Source organism: Carcharhinus amblyrhynchos, chromosome 25 (genome assembly GCF_965287045.1).
Source record: "Carcharhinus amblyrhynchos chromosome 25, sCarAmb.v2.hapA, whole genome shotgun sequence".
In the NCBI taxonomy this organism is placed as follows: domain Eukaryota; kingdom Metazoa; phylum Chordata; class Chondrichthyes; order Carcharhiniformes; family Carcharhinidae; genus Carcharhinus; species Carcharhinus amblyrhynchos.
The window spans coordinates 8,791,173-8,807,798 of record NC_137348.1 but is presented as its reverse complement, the minus strand read 5'-3'; the positions used below and the strand labels follow the sequence as shown (position 1 = coordinate 8,807,798).

The window sequence follows — 16,626 nt, the reverse complement described above, 5'->3', positions numbered from 1 at the left end:
ATTTTATTTTGAAATGAATTTGAGCTCTGTCTGGGTGGAAGGACTGCAGGAAACTATACTGGCGAGATTTTAACTCATTGGAAACCCAGAGTTGCAATGGGGCCTGTGAAAGTCATGTGTGGGTTCCTCTGTCACTGACTGCGGCTGTGCACGATGGCAGGTGCACACGCACGAGGGGGCGTGCCCGGGCACGAGCCGGGGCGCGCGGATAGCGGGACTGTGAGTCTGCGCGGCTGCTGTGAGGGGGGTTTGGAGTGAAGGGGTTTCAGGCAGAGACAGACTGAGAGAGAGAGAGAGAGACATCTTCCCCAGGCAGCAGACACACGGATACAGTTGGAATGGATACAGTAACAATGCGGTGGGAAAGCAGCGCCGGCAGCGATACAGTGTAACCCGCCCGAGAGAGAGAGAGAGACAGAGAGCACCGCCCGGGGTAAGGACACAGCCTGGGCTGCTTCACCCTCACACACAGCCCGGGGGAGGGGGGGAGTGTTTACTGTTCCAGAGCAGGGTGGGGGGGGGGGAGAGTGTTTACTGTTCCAGAGCAGGGGGGGGGGGGGAGGGGGGAGAGTGTTTACTGTTCCAGAGCAGGAGGGGAGGGGGGGGGAGAGTGTTTACTGTTCCAGAGCAGGAGGGGGGGGGGGGGAGAGTGTTTACTGTTCCAGAGCAGGAGGGGGGGGGGGGGAGAGTGTTTACTGTTCCAGAGCAGGGGGGGCGGGAGAGTGTTTACTGTTCCAGAGCCGGGGGGGGGGGGGGGGGGGGAGAGTGTTTACTGTTCCAGAGCAGGGGGAGGAGAGGGTTTACTGTTCCAGAGCAGGGGGAGGAGAGGGTTTACTGTTCCAGAGCAGGGGGAGGAGAGGGTTTACTGTTCCAGAGCAGGGGGAGGGAGGGTTTACTGTTCCAGAGCAGGGGGAGGAGAGGGTTTACTGTTCCAGAGCAGGGGGAGGAGAGGGTTTACTGTTCCAGAGCAGGGGGAGGAGAGGGTTTACTGTTCCAGAGCAGGGGGAGGAGAGGGTTTACTGTTCCAGAGCAGGGGGAGGAGAGGGTTTACTGTTCCAGAGCAGGGGGAGGAGAGGGTTTACTGTTCCAGAGCAGGGGGAGGAGAGGGTTTACTGTTCCAGAGCAGGGGGAGGAGAGGGTTTACTGTTCCAGAGCAGGGAGAGGAGAGGGTTTACTGTCCAAGAGCAGGGGGAGGAGCGGGTTTACTGTTCCAGAGCAGGGGAGCCGGGGGAGAGTGTTTGCTGTTCCAGAGCAGGGGAGCCGGGGGAGAGTGTTTGCTGTTCCAGAGCAGGGGAGCCGGGGGAGAGTGTTTGCTGTTCCAGAGCAGGGGAGCCGGGGGAGAGTGTTTGCTGTTCCAGAGCAGGGGAGCCGGGGGAGAGTGTTTGCTGTTCCAGAGCAGGGTAGCCGGGGGGAGAGTGTTTGCTGTTCCAGAGCAGGGGAGCCGGGGGGAGAGTGTTTGCTGCTCCAGAGCAGGGGAGCCGGGGGGAGAGTGTTTGCTGTTCCAGAGCAGGGTAGCCGGGGGGAGAGTGTTTGCTGCTCCAGAGCAGGGGAGCCGGGGGGAGAGTGTTTGCTGTTCCAGAGCAGGGGAGCCGGGGGGTGGGGGGATGTCCGCTGTTCTAGAGCAGGGAGCTGGGGGGGGGGGCGGTTTCTAGAGCAGGGGAGCCTGGGGGTGGGGGGAGGGGCGCTGTTCTAGAGCGGAGGAGCCAGGGGAGTGCCTGCTGTTCTAGAGGGGGTGGGTGAGTGTTTAGTGTTCTAGAGTGGGGGGGGGGGTATACTGTTCTAGATGGGGGGGGAGCGTGTTTACTGTTCTATGTGGGGTGGGGGGAGCGTGTTTACTGTTCTAGGTGGGGGAAGGGGGAGTCTATACTATTTTAGACGGGGGCCACTATAGATGGGAGGGGATATATCATTGATAGAATTGTATTTTTTCTAATTTGTTTATTTTCCCACTTTTCCCCTGCCCACCTCCAATGAGATGATGTAGACTCAAGGCTGGATTTTGCGATGAGAGGGTGAGTGTTGCAGCAGAGTGCTTCCTGCACACCTGTAAAGGTTAATGAACTTTTAAGCAAATATTTCTACCCAGACCATTTCCAAGGTCTCATTTTGCATTAACTCTGTGCACTAAGGTGCAGGGGGAGCTGGAGATCCTGTGGTCCCATCAGTTGAATTGCTGAAGTGAGATGAAACTTCATTTTATTGATAGCTTTAGAAATGCTCAGTGATATTACATTGCACAGCACCTAAACTTACCTTGGTCAGAACAGTGCCCCCGCACCCCCCTGCCGCCAAACTCTGGCCACCAGTGACAAACCTAGCTCAAAAAGATGACCAAACTGATGGTTAAATGGGGATGGTTTATCTGCAGCGGGTGTGTGCACCTCTGAGGCTGAAGTAACATACTTTCACTGGAGTAAACAATACTATACTTTGCGGTTCAACTGGGGGATGCTTCATGTAAATCCATGATGTAGAGCATGGAATGAATTTAAAGCATTTCATTTTACAGCAGGGGCATTGTGAATGTGAAATAGTTATCTTGGGGTAAGTAGCAAGGTGTGTGGGAGAAAATAAATCGAATTTTACAGCATATAAATAAGCTGTTCAACTCGAGTGCTTCTGGACAGTTTTTATTTTATTCATTCGTGGGACGTGGGTGTTGCTGGCTGGGCCAGCATTTACTACCCATCCCTGGTTGCCCCTGAACTGAGTGGCTTGCTAGACCATTTCAGAGGGAAGTTGAGAGTCAGTCACACGTTGCTGTGACTCTGGAGTCACATGTAGGCCAGACCGGGTAAGGACGGCAGATTTCCTTCCCTAAAGAACATTAGTGAACCAGATGGGTTTTTCCGACAATTGTTTCATGGTCACCAGTACATTCTTGATTTCAGAGTTTTTAAAATTTAGTTGAAATTCCATTATCTGCCATGGTGAGATTCCTCTTTCCACCACACACCATCCCCCCCCCCCCCGCCCCCGTCACCTCTCGCCCCCTGTGTCCCAGCCGTCCCCTATTTTGATTTGATTTATTAATTGATTTAATTTATTATTGTCACGTGTTAGTGTAGAGTGAAAAGTATTGTTTCTTGTGCGCTCTACAGCCATAGCGAGGGTGTAGAGAAAGATCAACTTAATGCAAGGTAAATCCATTCAGAAGGTTGACAGCAGTGGGAAGAAGCTGTTCTTGAGTCGGCTGGTACGTGATCTCAGACGTTTGTATCTTTTTTCTAATGGAAGAAGGTGGAAGAGAGAATGTCCGGGGTATGAGGGGTCCTTGATTATGTTGGCTGCTTTGCCAGTGCAGTGGGAAGTGGACGGCAGGCTGGTTTACGTGATGGATTGGGCTTCGTTCACAACCCTTTGTAGCTTCTTGCAGTCTTAGTCAGATGAGAAGCCATACCAAGCTGTGATACGTCCAGGAAGGTTGCTTTCTATGGTGCATCTGTAAAAATTGGTGAGAGTTGTAGTGGATAAGCCCAATTGCCTCCTTTGATATCAGGAAAATAAAGTGGACTGATTAATCAAAGGAACGCATTAAATCAAACTGGGTGCCCCTTAACCGAGCATTGCATCAAAGACAAAATCTTCAGTGAAATGTGTCTGGTCAAATTAAAATGCTGTGATGGGGCTGGTGAAGGATTCCAGCCCCATCACTGGATGCCCCAAGTGAACTTATGGACCTTGTGCCCTCCCTCTCTCTTTCTCACCCTGGAGAGTCTCCTCTATTTGTAGTCTGTTATTGAAACAACAGGTCAAGAAATGAAACCACAGATCAACACTGAGAGTAGCTGATAGCCCCTGGTGGGGGGACGTTGTTACAAAAATTGAACATGTTAAAGGAAATTTAACTATCTAAACCAAAATATCATTCCTGAGGGCTAATGATGGACCTCCAGCCCCACAGGCCTCCTGTTTACACTCTTGTTAGAAACTAACAGAATCAAAGAAACCGAACGAGGTTGGGGTCAGCTTCTAGTGGAGCACTCTTACCACAATCAAAATGTCACAAATTTACAAACTATCACTCCCAGAGTTTATGCTCACCAGCCCCTGGGGGCTTCTATTCATTTACTTTTGAATAAAACAAATGATTAGTAAATAAACAACTTAAAAAGGAAAGACAGGCACTAACTAAACAAAACATCAAAGCAAACTTAACTAGTTTAAAGTTCAAAGTTTTAAAGTTTATTTATTTATTAGTGTCACGAGTAGGTTTGCATTAATACCGCAATGAAGTTACTGTAAAAATCCCCTCGTTGCCACTCTCCGGCGCCTGTTTGGGTACACTGAGGGAGAATTTAGCGTAGCATCTAATCAGCATGTCTTTCAGACTGTGGGAGGAAACTGGAGCACCCAGAGGGAACCCACACAGACATGGGGAGAGTGCAGACTCCACACAGTGATCCAAGCTGGGAATCGAATCTGGGTTCCTGCTGCTGTGAGCAGCCGTGCTAACCACTGTATTGCCCACTTTTATTAAATCAAAATATCGTTCCCTGGGGGTGATGATGCACCCCCAGCCCTGCGGGTCACCTATTATACATTCCTTTCTGAAATTTACAAACCCAGTACCAGGTCAAGCCCTTAATCCATAGAATCCTACAGTGCAGAAGGAGGCCATTCAGCCCATCAAGTCTGCACTGACTGCAATACCACCCAGTTTCTATCCCCATAACCTCATGCCTTTACCCTAGCTAGTCCCCCTGACACTAACGGGTAACTTAGCATGGCTGTTCCACCTAACCCACACATATTTGGACTGTAGGAGGAAACTGGAGCACCCAAACGAAACTCAGACACAGGGAAAATACAAACTCCGCACAACAGTGACCCAAGTCGGGAATCAAACCCGAGTCTCTGGCGCTGTGAGGCAGCAGTGCTAACCACTGTGCCGTGACATTCCTTTTAAAAAAAAATTTACTCCATCTTTAAGTTACAAAGGCAATGCTCGGAGTGCTCCAGGCAAACCCAAATCCGTGCTCCAAAATCCGAATTCAAAACCCAATTCATGGTCCCCACAAGCGAGACAAACAGGATCCAAACTGATCTTTCTCTGCACCCTAGTTATGACTATAATACCACAGTCTGCACTCTTCCTTTCCTTCTCTATGAATGGTATGCTTTCTGTATCGTGTACAAGAAACAATTATTTTCACTGTACACTGATACACGTGACAGTAATAAATCAAATCAAAAGCTGAGAAGGAAAGGCATTGTGCCCCCATCATGGGCTTGATCCTACTCTTGTTCTCAGCTATACTTAACTAAATAATGCCTTTTCACCTGTGTGTCTTAACAATATAATTAGCATTATTAATACTTCGCCCATTTCACTGTGTTCCACCAAAATATTTTTCTAAACCTTTATCTGTCATGTGATTAAGTATGTTCTCTCTAAATGAGGCTATGCTATTCACTGCCACGACTACAAGTGAATGTGGCCTGGATATGTCAGTATGTAAGGTGCACATGTTGGACTGTGTTATGCAAGTGTATCTGGGAGGCAGTGGAGGTGGATAGTGCTGTCATGTTCAACAAGGGAACCGAATAAATACTTAGCAGAGAAAGCATGTGATAGGGTGAGGGTGTTTTGTTGATTAGCAGACAGGTGCAAAGAGTTGGCAGAAATGTGTATTTTTCCTAGTGCCAGGCAGTGACTCGCAGGGATCTGTGTTAGGACCCCAACTGTTCACATTGCATATTAATGATTTGGCAGAAGGAACTAAATGTATTGTTTCCAAATGTGCAGATGATACAAAGTTGGCTGGGAGGGCGAACTATTAAGAGGAAGCAGAGATACGACAGTGTGATTTGGATAGGTTGTGAGTAGGCACGTGCATGGCAGATGTAGTGTAATGTGGATATACATGAGGTTATCCGCTTCGGTAGTAATAATAGTAATAGGCAGGCAAATTATTACTTAATGGGTGTAAAGAGGTGGATATTCAGCGAGATCTTGGTTTCCTCATGCATCAGTTGCTGAAAGTAAGTACGTAGGTGCAGCAGGCAGTAAAGAAGGCAAATGCTATTTTGGTCTTCATAGGGAGAGGATTTGAGTATAGGAATAAGAATTTTTACTGCAGTTGTACAGGGCACTGGTGAGGCCACATCACCAGTGTGCAGTTTGTGTGCAGTTTTGGTGTCCTTATCTGAGGAAGGATGTCCTTGCTATAGAGGGAGTACAGCAAAGGTTTACCAGGCTGATTCCTAGGGTGGTAGGTCTGTCATGTGAGGAGAGACTAAGTCGGTTAGGATTGTTTTCATTGGAATTTAGAAGAGTGAGAGGGGATCTCATAGAAACTTATAAAATTCTAGTATGCTTAGACAGGGTAGATTCAGAAAGAATATTTCCAATGGTGGGGGAGCCCAGAAGTAAGGGTCATAGTTCGAGGATAAGGGGTAAACTTTTAGGACTGAGGTGAGGAGAGATTTCTTCACCCAGAGAATGGTGAATGTGTAGAATTCACCACCACAGAATGTAGTTGAGGCCACAATGTTGTCTAATTTCAAGAAGAAATTAGATTTGGCTCTTGGCACTAGACAGATCAAGGAATCTGGGGTGAAAGGGTGGAGTCAGGATATTGCATTTAATGGTCAGCCACGATCAAAATGAATGGTGGAACAGGCTTGAAGGGCTGAATGGCCGCCCCCTGCTTCTAGTTACTATGTAAAAGTGATGTAAAGAGATGGATGAAAAATCTGTCAAAGTGGAGGAAGTCCCATGGCCCAGATATGTGGCAGAACATAGATGCACAGATTTGGGGTTTATTAATTTGTGTTTTTTTTTGAAAAAACTTTTGTCAGAAATAACAGCACAAAACCCACCATTCAACAGTGTTTTTAAATTCACTGGGAACTTGGACCATGCGACACAGCCCCGGGGTTTTTAAATCAAATTCAGATTGATGCACACATAACATCAGGTCAGCCACTTCACCCTGGGAGAAAGCATTTGCCTGGGATTTATGTTTGTCGACGTCTGGCTTACATGAGGCTTAATTTGGTTTTTGAAATTGAAAAGGCCAGCCACGCTCCATGAGTCACCGAGAAGGTAGCACGATGCTGCCAGCTAACCCCCAATTAACATCTGGGCTCACTTTTTAAAGACATCAGGGACTGTCAGAATATGACTTCTGAATGCCCTATTTAACTATATTGATCGCATTAATAAGGGTTAGTAACCTTAGTAACCCTTCTGAAGGAGGAGTTGCTATTTTAAAAGCATCAAAATAAATTAAGCTTTGTTTTTTATGACATGGGATTCTAGAAAGCCTCAGTGTTTTGTAGAATCTTAGAATCTCTACAGTGCAGAAGGAGGCCATTGTGGTCTACACCCACCATAATCCCATCCAGGCTTTATCCCCATAATCCCACATATTTACCCTGCAAGGCGCAATTTAGCATGGTCAGTTAACCTAACCTTTGGTTTGTGGGGGGAGACCGGAGCACCCGGAAGAAATCAATGCTGATGGGAGAAGAACTCCACACGGTCACCCTTGGCGCTGTGAGGCAGCAGTTCTAACCATTGTGCCACCCTGTAGCAGTAAGAAGTCTCACAACACCAGGTTAAAGTCCAACAGGTTTAACACCAGGAATGGAACCTGGTGTTGTGAGACTTCTTACTGTGTTTACCCCAGTCCAACGCCGGCATCTCCACATCATGATCACCCTGCAGCAGCCAGAGACACACTGTACCTACATTGATATATATGGTGTTGCAAAGTACACCTGGAAAAGGAAGCCAACTGTATTTGAAGAACAACAGCCTGTGCTAACTCCACACAGACAATAATCTAAGGCTGGAATTGAACCTGGGACCCTGGCACTGTGAGGCAGCAATGCTAACCACTGTGCCACCATGCTGCCTGCAAATTTGGGGATATTTATCTGTAGCTATTTATCATTAGGGTTCCGAGTGTCTGATTTAAGTCAAATTCCTTTTTATCATTATCTGGATTTACTGGGGCACTTACCAATATTTGGGACACCATGTTCTGTGATTCTTAATTTTATCTGCAAAAAGCAAAAGTAGTTTATCCGCACGTCAACACTGATAAATATTTCAAAAGTCATTATTTGGCAGTGTAACAATTTGGTACATGCACAGGGTTTGGAACAGAGGAAAAGAAGTAGGCCATTCAGCTCCTTGAACCCTTTCCACCATTCAGTAAGATCATGGCTAATCTGTGATCTAACTCCTTGCGCCTGCCCTAGGCCCATATCCGTTGACAGCCCTGCTCAATAAAAATGTGTCCATCTCAGACTTGAACCGAACAATTAAGTCAGCATCTTGCCACCATTTGAGGAAGAGAGTTCCAAACCTCCCCCATTCTGTGTGTAGAAGTGTTTTCTAACATCTCTCCTGAGTGGCTTGGCCCTCACTTTTAGATTATGGACCTGGTGCAGAATGTAGTGTTACAGTCATAGCTAGGGTGTAGAGAAAGATCAACTTAATATCAAGTAGGTCTATTCAAAAGGCCCTGGTCAAGAAGAAGAAGGAGGCATATGACATGAATAGGCAGCTGGGATCAAGTGGATCCCTTGAAGTGTTTAGAGGGTTTTAGGAGTAGAGTTGAGAGAGAAATCAGGAAGGCAAAAAGGGACATGAGATTGTTTTGGCAGATAAGGCAAAGTAGAATCCAAAGAACTTTCTACAAGCACATAAAGGGCAGAAGAGTAATTAGGATGAGAGTCCAACAAGGTCATCTATGTGCGGATTCACAAGAGATGGGTGAGATCCTAAATTAACATTTCTCATCAGCACTTAATGTTGAGAAAAGCATGGAAATTAAGGAACTTGGGGAAATAAGTAGTGATGTCTTGAGGAGTGTACATATTACAGAGAAGGAGTTGCTGGAAGCCTTAAAATGTGTCAAGGTAGATGAATCCCTGGGAACTGATGAAGTATAGTTCTGGTCACCCTATTATAGAAAGGGTATTAAACTAGAAGGAGTGCAGAAGAAATTTGCTAGGATGGTACTGGGACTTGATGGTTTGAGTTATAAGGAGAGGCTGGATAGACTGTGAGTTTTTTCCCTGGAGTGTAGGAGACTTAGGGGTGATCATATAGAAGTCTAGAAAATGTGTCTGCGTTGGTTTCCTCTGCGTGTTCTGGTTTCCTCCCACGTTCTGAAAGATGCGCTAGTTAGGTGCATTGACCCGAGCAGGCGACGGACTGTGACGACTAGGGGAATTTCACAGTAATGTTATTGCAGTGTTAATGTAAGCCTTACCTGTGACTAATAAATAAACTTTGAAAGCCACCTTGCCAACTCAGCAAGTCCATCTGAAAAACACAAAAAAGTGACTTTATAAACTGGTCCTGCTAAGTAATATGTATATATATTTTCTTTCACGTCTAGATCAGAGTCATAGAGGTTTACGGCATAGAAACTGGCCTTTTGGCCCAACATGTCCATACTGCCCTTTTTTAAACCCTGAAGCTAGTCCCAATTGCCTGCATTTGGCCCATATCCTTCTATACCCATCTTACCCATTTAACTGTCTAAATGCTTCCTGCCTCGACTACTACCTCTGGCAGCTTGTTCCAGACACTGAGAAAAAGTTGCCCCTCTGGACACTTTTGTATCTCACCCCTCTCACCTTAAACCTATGCCTTCTAGTTTTAGACTCCCCTACTTTTGGGAAAGGATATTGACTATCCAGCTGATCTATGCCCCTCACTATTTTATAGACCTCTATAAGATCACCCCTCAGTCTCCTATGCTCCAGAGGAAAAAGTCCCAGTCTATCCAGCTTCTCCTTATAACTCATTGTGACACTGATTTGTTGCTCATCCCTCAAAGCCCTTAAACTGTGTGACTTGCTGGGCCAGTTCAGAGGGTAATTAAGAGTCAACCACATTGCTGTGGCTCTGGAGTCGCGTGTAGGCCAGACCAGTTGAGGACGGCAGATTTCCTTTCTTAAAGGGCATTAGCAAATCAGATAGGTTTTTACAACAATCAGTCTTAGTTTCATGGCTTATGAAGTTGTAATAACCTTGCCGAGGTCAGTCTTCCAGGGTCACCATTGCACTTCATTTACAATGTGCTCAAAGTGCCACTCAGCGGCCACAGAGTACAGGTCAGCTCCAAAGTCTTTTGACTGCCGGCCTGAGTGGAGCCAGCTGGCTTTTAACACCAAGCCCTCTTGGTGCCATCGAACAAATACATGGAATTGCCATAATGCTAATGTGGAGGAAATGTCCCTGCATGGTTTGCCATTTACCTTTATTATTACACTGTTCAAGCGCATTCATTTCATTCCTCCCTGTTGCATGAGCCTCCACTCGGCTAATTGGGGATTACACATTCTACAGATCCCAAGGGAGATCTATTGACAATCCCCCTGTGGCCATCACAATAGAAATTGTTAGACTATTAGTGAGACTAGTTTATGTTCCAGATTTATTGATTGAATTTAAATTCCACCAGTTGCTGTGATGGGATTTGCACTCATGACCCCAAAGCATTAGCCTGGGTCACTGAATTACTAGTCCAATTACACTACCATTTCGCCTTCCTCTCCCTCCTCATTACGTCTCTTAAACATCAAATTCTTTTTGTTTTTGAACAAAGGGAGAAGTGAGGAGAGTTTCTAAATCAGCGTGTTGCTGAACCATAGATTAGGGATCAGTTGAGTTTGAGACCATTGCCTCTTTGAAGGGAAAATAAGATAAATATTTGAAACAAGAGTAATAAACCTGGCATTAGGGAGAAATCAGAGTAATCAGATTTAGTTTGGATTGCATTAGTAAAGGGACAGTTTGAATGGGCTAAATGATCTCTTTTGCTGCTGTAAACATCTGTGATTCTGAATTGTACCTCATATTTAAGTTCCACACAACTCCACTTTCAGTGGAATAGAAGCACAAAATCCCTCCAGTGCAGCAGAAGGCCATTTGGCCCAACGAGTCTGCACCGACTCTTCAACAGAGCAGCTTTCCCATGACCGCTCCCTGCCCTATCCCTGTAACCTCATGCATTTACCCCACTAATCTCCATAACCTATATATCTTGGGGCACTGTGGGGGGGCATGGTGGCACAGTGGTTAGCACTACTGCATCACAGCTTCAGTGACCTGGGTTCGATTCCTGGCTTGGGTCACTGTCCATGTGGAGTTTGCACATTCTCCACGTGTTTGCGTGGGTTTCATCCGGGTGCTCCAGTTGCCTCTCACAGTCTGAAAGAGGTGCTGGTTAAGTGCATTGACCCAAACAGGTGCTGGAGTGTGGCAGCTAGGGGAATTTCATAGTAATGTCACTGCAGTGTTAATGTAAGCCTTACATGTGACTAATAAATATACTTTTAAGGGGCAATTTAGCATGGCCAATCCACCTTACCTGCACATCTTGGGACACTAAGGGGCAACTTAGCATAGTCAATCTACGTAACCTGCATATCTTTGGACTGTGGGAGGAAACTGGAACACCCAGAGGAAACCCATGCAGACACAGGGAGAACATACAAACTCCACACAGTGACCCAAGGCTGGAATTGAACCCAGGTCTCTGGCGCTATGAGGCACCAATGCTAACCACTGTGCCACCATGCTGCCCATGTGCACTACTGCTCATGCTGATATCACCTAGAGATAAAATTAACAGCCATAAAACTAAGTAAAAGTTCTCTGATCTCTCATCCCAAAGGTTTTGGAGATAATTTTGCTATAGACAGCAGTGTAAAATGGGTGATATTGATGTGGCTGCTCACTAAACGCACATCCCTACTTCATTAACCTGAGTGGGAACTAAAATCAGGAGAGCCTTTTAATGGGTGGTTGAGCTGACAGTGCATCTTTCAGATCATTATCTAAATTCAAGGTTGTCACTCTATTATCTTGCTGTATTCAGCATACGAATTGGAAGGTGTGTATTACTGTTGACTATAAATGGAGTGCAACCCACAACCACAATTGCACTTTGTCCCACTAGTTTGCAAAAGTTATTGGCTAAGCTGTTTTGGTTTGCACAAGAAGCCTGAGTGGGGATATTATACATTCAGTCCCATCATTAAACCACGTCTTTGACTACCCATACTTTTCATGACACGACTTTGACCACTTCAGTTGCTCAAGCTAGCTTTCTTGTACTACATGGTACTATATTGACTTGCCTCTCAAGTTTAGCATCAAAATCATCTCACAACTGCAATTTATTCATTCTTTGACTATTGTTGAAAAGAGAGACATGTTGCTGAAGTTTTTCATCTTGCATCCATCAGGACAAACAAAAATAGTAAATTTCAGATGATGGCAAGAATTTATACCACTGGAGAAAAGGGTGCTGATTGATTGGCAAGTTGACTCTGATTGGCTGGAGCATTGCCATGGAGAAAGCACCTGAGAACTATCGGTTCCTTGAGCTCTCGGGTAATTTAGGAAAGGTGCCAGGCTTGACAATATTTATTTTCAAATTTCATTTCCCTTTGAAATTTGGTATTCTTGCATTTGTTCTGAAGAAAAGCTTCACCAATATGTCTGTCTTTTCAGTGATATTCATGTTCTGTTCTACCAAATGATTGTTTACTTGTTTTTGAGATATGTGGAAGGAGCTACAAGGCTGAAAACCAATAGGAGATATGCAATAAGTCAGAAAATAACAGTGCAAAGTTTACTTACTTTTCTCTAAATTATGAGGGAGGACTGATTGTAGATGAACAGTTTTTAAAGTTTAGAAGTTGTAATTTATTAGTCACAAGTAGAATTACATTAACACTGCAATGAAGTTACTGCTAAAATCCCCTAACTGCCATACTCCGTTGCCTGTTCGGGTACGCTGAGGGAGAATTTAGCACAGTCGGTGCACCTAACCAGCACGTCTTTCTGACTGGGAGGAAACTGGAGCACCCGGAGGAAACCCACGCAGACACGGGGAGAATGTGCAAACTTCACACTGATGGTCACCCAAGCTGGGAATTGAACCCAGATCCCTGGCGCTGTGAAGCAGCAGTGGTAACCGCTGTACCACCGTGCTGCCCATACTGGAGAAGGATGAGTTAAACTGGGAGACTGCAACTTGAATGTTGATTGCAGCATGTGGAGAATGAATGGAAAGAAAAGAATGATCACCTCAGGCCCACACTAAATGGAGATATTCTGTGGGCCGTTAATCTAGAAGCTTGACTTTTGTTTGCAATAAACTCGCACAGTATGCTTATTAACCAGAAGAAAGTAGACACGGAGGCATCAGTAATTTGTCGATGACATTAAAATAATTGCCGCTTTATTCGAAAGAAGCTTTGCATTTCAAACACATTTTTCAAATAGCCCAAAGCATTATGCAGAGCAGAAAACAGCAGAGTTTGATGTTATGTAAACAGGAGTAAACAGCTGCCATTCTGTACCAGCCTTGCTCTACAAACAACAGTCAGATGAGGGGCCCAATTCATCTGTTTTAATACGGGGTGCAATGTCTTCATCTATCAGCTTGGATCATGTAGATCAAGCCCAGGATTAGGTGCATTGGCCATGCTAATTGCCCCTTAGTATCTCAGGACGCACTGATTAGCGGGGTAAGTATGCGGGGTTACAGGGATAGGGTCTAAGCGAGATTGTTGCCGGTGCAGACCCGATGGGCTGAATGGCCTCCTCCTGCACTGTAGGGTTTCTATGATCCTAAGACAGGAAGAGGCTTGCCTGTCTTGTCAGCTTGGATCTGTAAAATCTTGCTGGTTGGGGCATTGAATTGGGCTTTGATTAGATTTGATTGGATATAACTAAGAAAAAAATTACCTGAGGGAGGAATTCTCCAAAAAAGCTGTTGCCCGTGTTCTAATTCACACCAAATCGCTTTGACCCTTGTATTTGTTGAGCTACATTGGGCAAATGCCTCGGTCTGTAAAACTCTATTCCTCATTTTCAAATCCTTCATGGCCTCCCTCCCTCCCTCCCTCCGTGTCTGTGTAAACTCCTCCAGCTCTACAACGCTCCACCATCACAGCGTTCCTCCAATTCCTTGTGCGTTTTCATTGCTGCACCATTTGTGGTGATGCCTCCGGCTAGTCCATGCCTCCAGTCTCTGAAATTCATTCTCCCCACTTTGTGCGACTCTCCCTCTCTTGAGGTGCCCCTTAAAACCAGCTTTTCCTCACATGTCCTAATATCTCCTTGTGTGGTCCAGATGCTATATCAATGCACAGCGCCTGTTGTTGTTGTTGACCAGGACACTGGGAAAATTCCCTGCTCTCTTTCCATCGGTGCCACGCCATGGGATCTTCAACATCTACCTGAACCATAAGGATAGACTGGCAGGAGTTCCTATGCAGGTGACTGTGTGAGACCAAGGCAGTGTTTACACCTGGGCTCCATTTCCATTTAACTGATTGGCTGCACCTTCTGATTGTGTTTGGGGTGGGGATCAGGTGACTACCCATATGACGTGCGTAATTTCTTTCTCAAGGTCAGTTTTAAGTAGGGATGCATCGCTTGATGCAAGATTCCCCTTTCTTTTGCTTCGTAATTGTTGATAGAATGTTTCAATACAATGGCAGAGATTAGTTGAGTGACTGTCCCCCTTTCACGCACACACCCTCTCACACTCACTCTGTGATCGGAAGGATTTGGCCATTGTTGTGTGGTACGTAGGGACTTGTTAAGACTTGGGAATAACACCCCCCCCCACCACCCCCAACACCCCCAAGTCCTGTTTACAGACGAGAACCTCTGCTTGCACCCCGCGGCGTTCTGAATCGTGATCCCAGTGGCCCCCCAGACTTTTGACTCTCCTTGTATTGTTCAGGAGTTGTGATGTTTTACGGGGCTGTCGGCAGCCACTTCTGAAGGCAGTATATTCATTCCGCGTCTCCCCCCTCCCCACCTAATTCTCCACCACAAGGCTTTGATTCATTGATATAATCTTCTAAGTGACATGAAGCTTATCTCTCATCTGTCTTCCACTTTGGGTGTGGCAGGAAGCTGACCTTTAGGTAACTGTGTCCCAGTTTTGCAGGGACAGTCCTGATTTTTTCATTCAGTTCCCCGGTGTCCTGTCAGACTTTTCCATCAAATGAACCATATTGGAGATTTCTGTCAGTGTTTCACCTTTCCTTACGCAGGGTATTAACGTCCCTTCACTTCCTCTCTGTCTTTCTCTGTGTCTGTCTCTCCCTCTCTGTGTTTGTCTATCTGTCTCGCTCTCTGTCTCTGTGGTTGTCTGTCTCTCTCTCTCTCTGTCTGTGGTTGTCTGTCTCTCTCTCTGTCTGTGTTTGTCTGTCTCTCTCTCTGTCTCTGTGTTTGTCTGTCTCTCTCTCCCTCTGTCTCTGTGTTTGTCTGTCTCTCTCTCCCTCTGTCTCTGTGTTTGTCTGTCTCTCTCTCCCTCTGTCTCTGTGTTTGTCTGTCTCTCTCTCCCTCTGTCTCTGTGTTTGTCTGTCTCTCTCTCCCTCTGTCTCTGTGTTTGTCTGTCTCTCTCTCCCTCTGTCTCTGTGTTTGTCTGTGTCTCTCATTCCTTTTACTGTCAGCAAAAGTGTGTGGGTTAGGTGGATTGGTCGTGCTAAATTGCCCCTTATTGTCAGGGGTTAGCAGGGTAAATATGTGGGGAATACGGGGATGTTGGGATTGTGCTCGGTGCAGACTTGATGGGCCAAATGACGACCTGCATTGTAGGGATTCTATGAAACCGTGATGACAAAATTGACAGCATTGCCCATCAACTGAAAGCCACATGTGAAGAGAGGGCCCTGCTGGAAGCTGAAACCCAGCAGAGAAACAGAGATGGACTGATTTCCCAGTCTAAAACCCATTCCTTTTCACCTGTATTCTCGCTCACTGCAACCACAGAAATTAATTAGTAAACAAAATGGCATAGCTGGAATTGTTTAGAGAAATTCAAGGATGTGTAAGTCTCACTCGATATTGGCAGGTGACAAGCTTTCGTGGAACACTAGGTATTGTTTCCTGGTTACACTGAGTTAGTGTGCTGGGTGAAATATAATTATGTCTTATATCAGGAAATCAGCAGGACTTTATTTTCAACTTGATGTCAGTTTATGGGGCTGTGGGAGGACTAGGAAAGAAAACTTTAACCACACACGTGACTGACTGGATTCACCCTGTTCAGTTTTGAAACCAGCAGTTCCTCAATACAGGGGAAATTCCCCTCCACGTGGGACATTTCATCACGCACACCTCCTTCCCAGAGTAAGAACTTTTTATCTCTCTGTAATATTTAATTTATTTGATTTATTGTTGTCATATGTATTGGTGTGCAGTGATAAGTATTGTTGCATGCTGTATAGACAAAGCATTCATAAGGAAGGAAATGAGAGAGTGCAGAATGTAATGTTACAGTCATAGCTAGGATGTAGAGAAAGATCAACTTAGTGCGAGATAGGTCCACTCTAAAGTTTGATGGCAGCAAAGAAGAAGCTGTTCTTGAGTCAGTTGGTACGTGACTTCAGACTTTGTATCTTTTTCCCAACAGAAAAAGGTGGAAGAGAGAATGTCTGGGGTGCGTGGGATCCTTGATTATGCTGGCTGCTTTGCTGAGGCAGCAGGAAGTGTAGACAGAATCAATGGATGGGAGGCTGGTTTGTGTGATAGATTGGGCTAAGTTCACAACCTTTTGTAGTTTCTTGCGGTTTTGGGCAGAGCAGGAGCCATACCAAGCTCTGATACATCCAGAAAGAATG

General features: G+C 45.7%; 1 protein-coding gene across 1 annotated transcript in view; it reads left to right on the top strand.

The window, feature by feature from the left end:
* Nucleotides 1–212: 212 nt before the first annotated feature.
* Nucleotides 213–16,626, top strand: part of st6galnac6 (ST6 (alpha-N-acetyl-neuraminyl-2,3-beta-galactosyl-1,3)-N-acetylgalactosaminide alpha-2,6-sialyltransferase 6) — a 59,445-nt gene continuing 43,031 nt past the window's right edge. The window contains exons 1-2 of the mRNA XM_080212222.1: nt 213–433; nt 1,985–2,012. The gene's annotated coding sequence lies outside the window, so the exon portion shown is untranslated. The remainder of the gene's footprint in view (nt 434–1,984; nt 2,013–16,626) is intronic.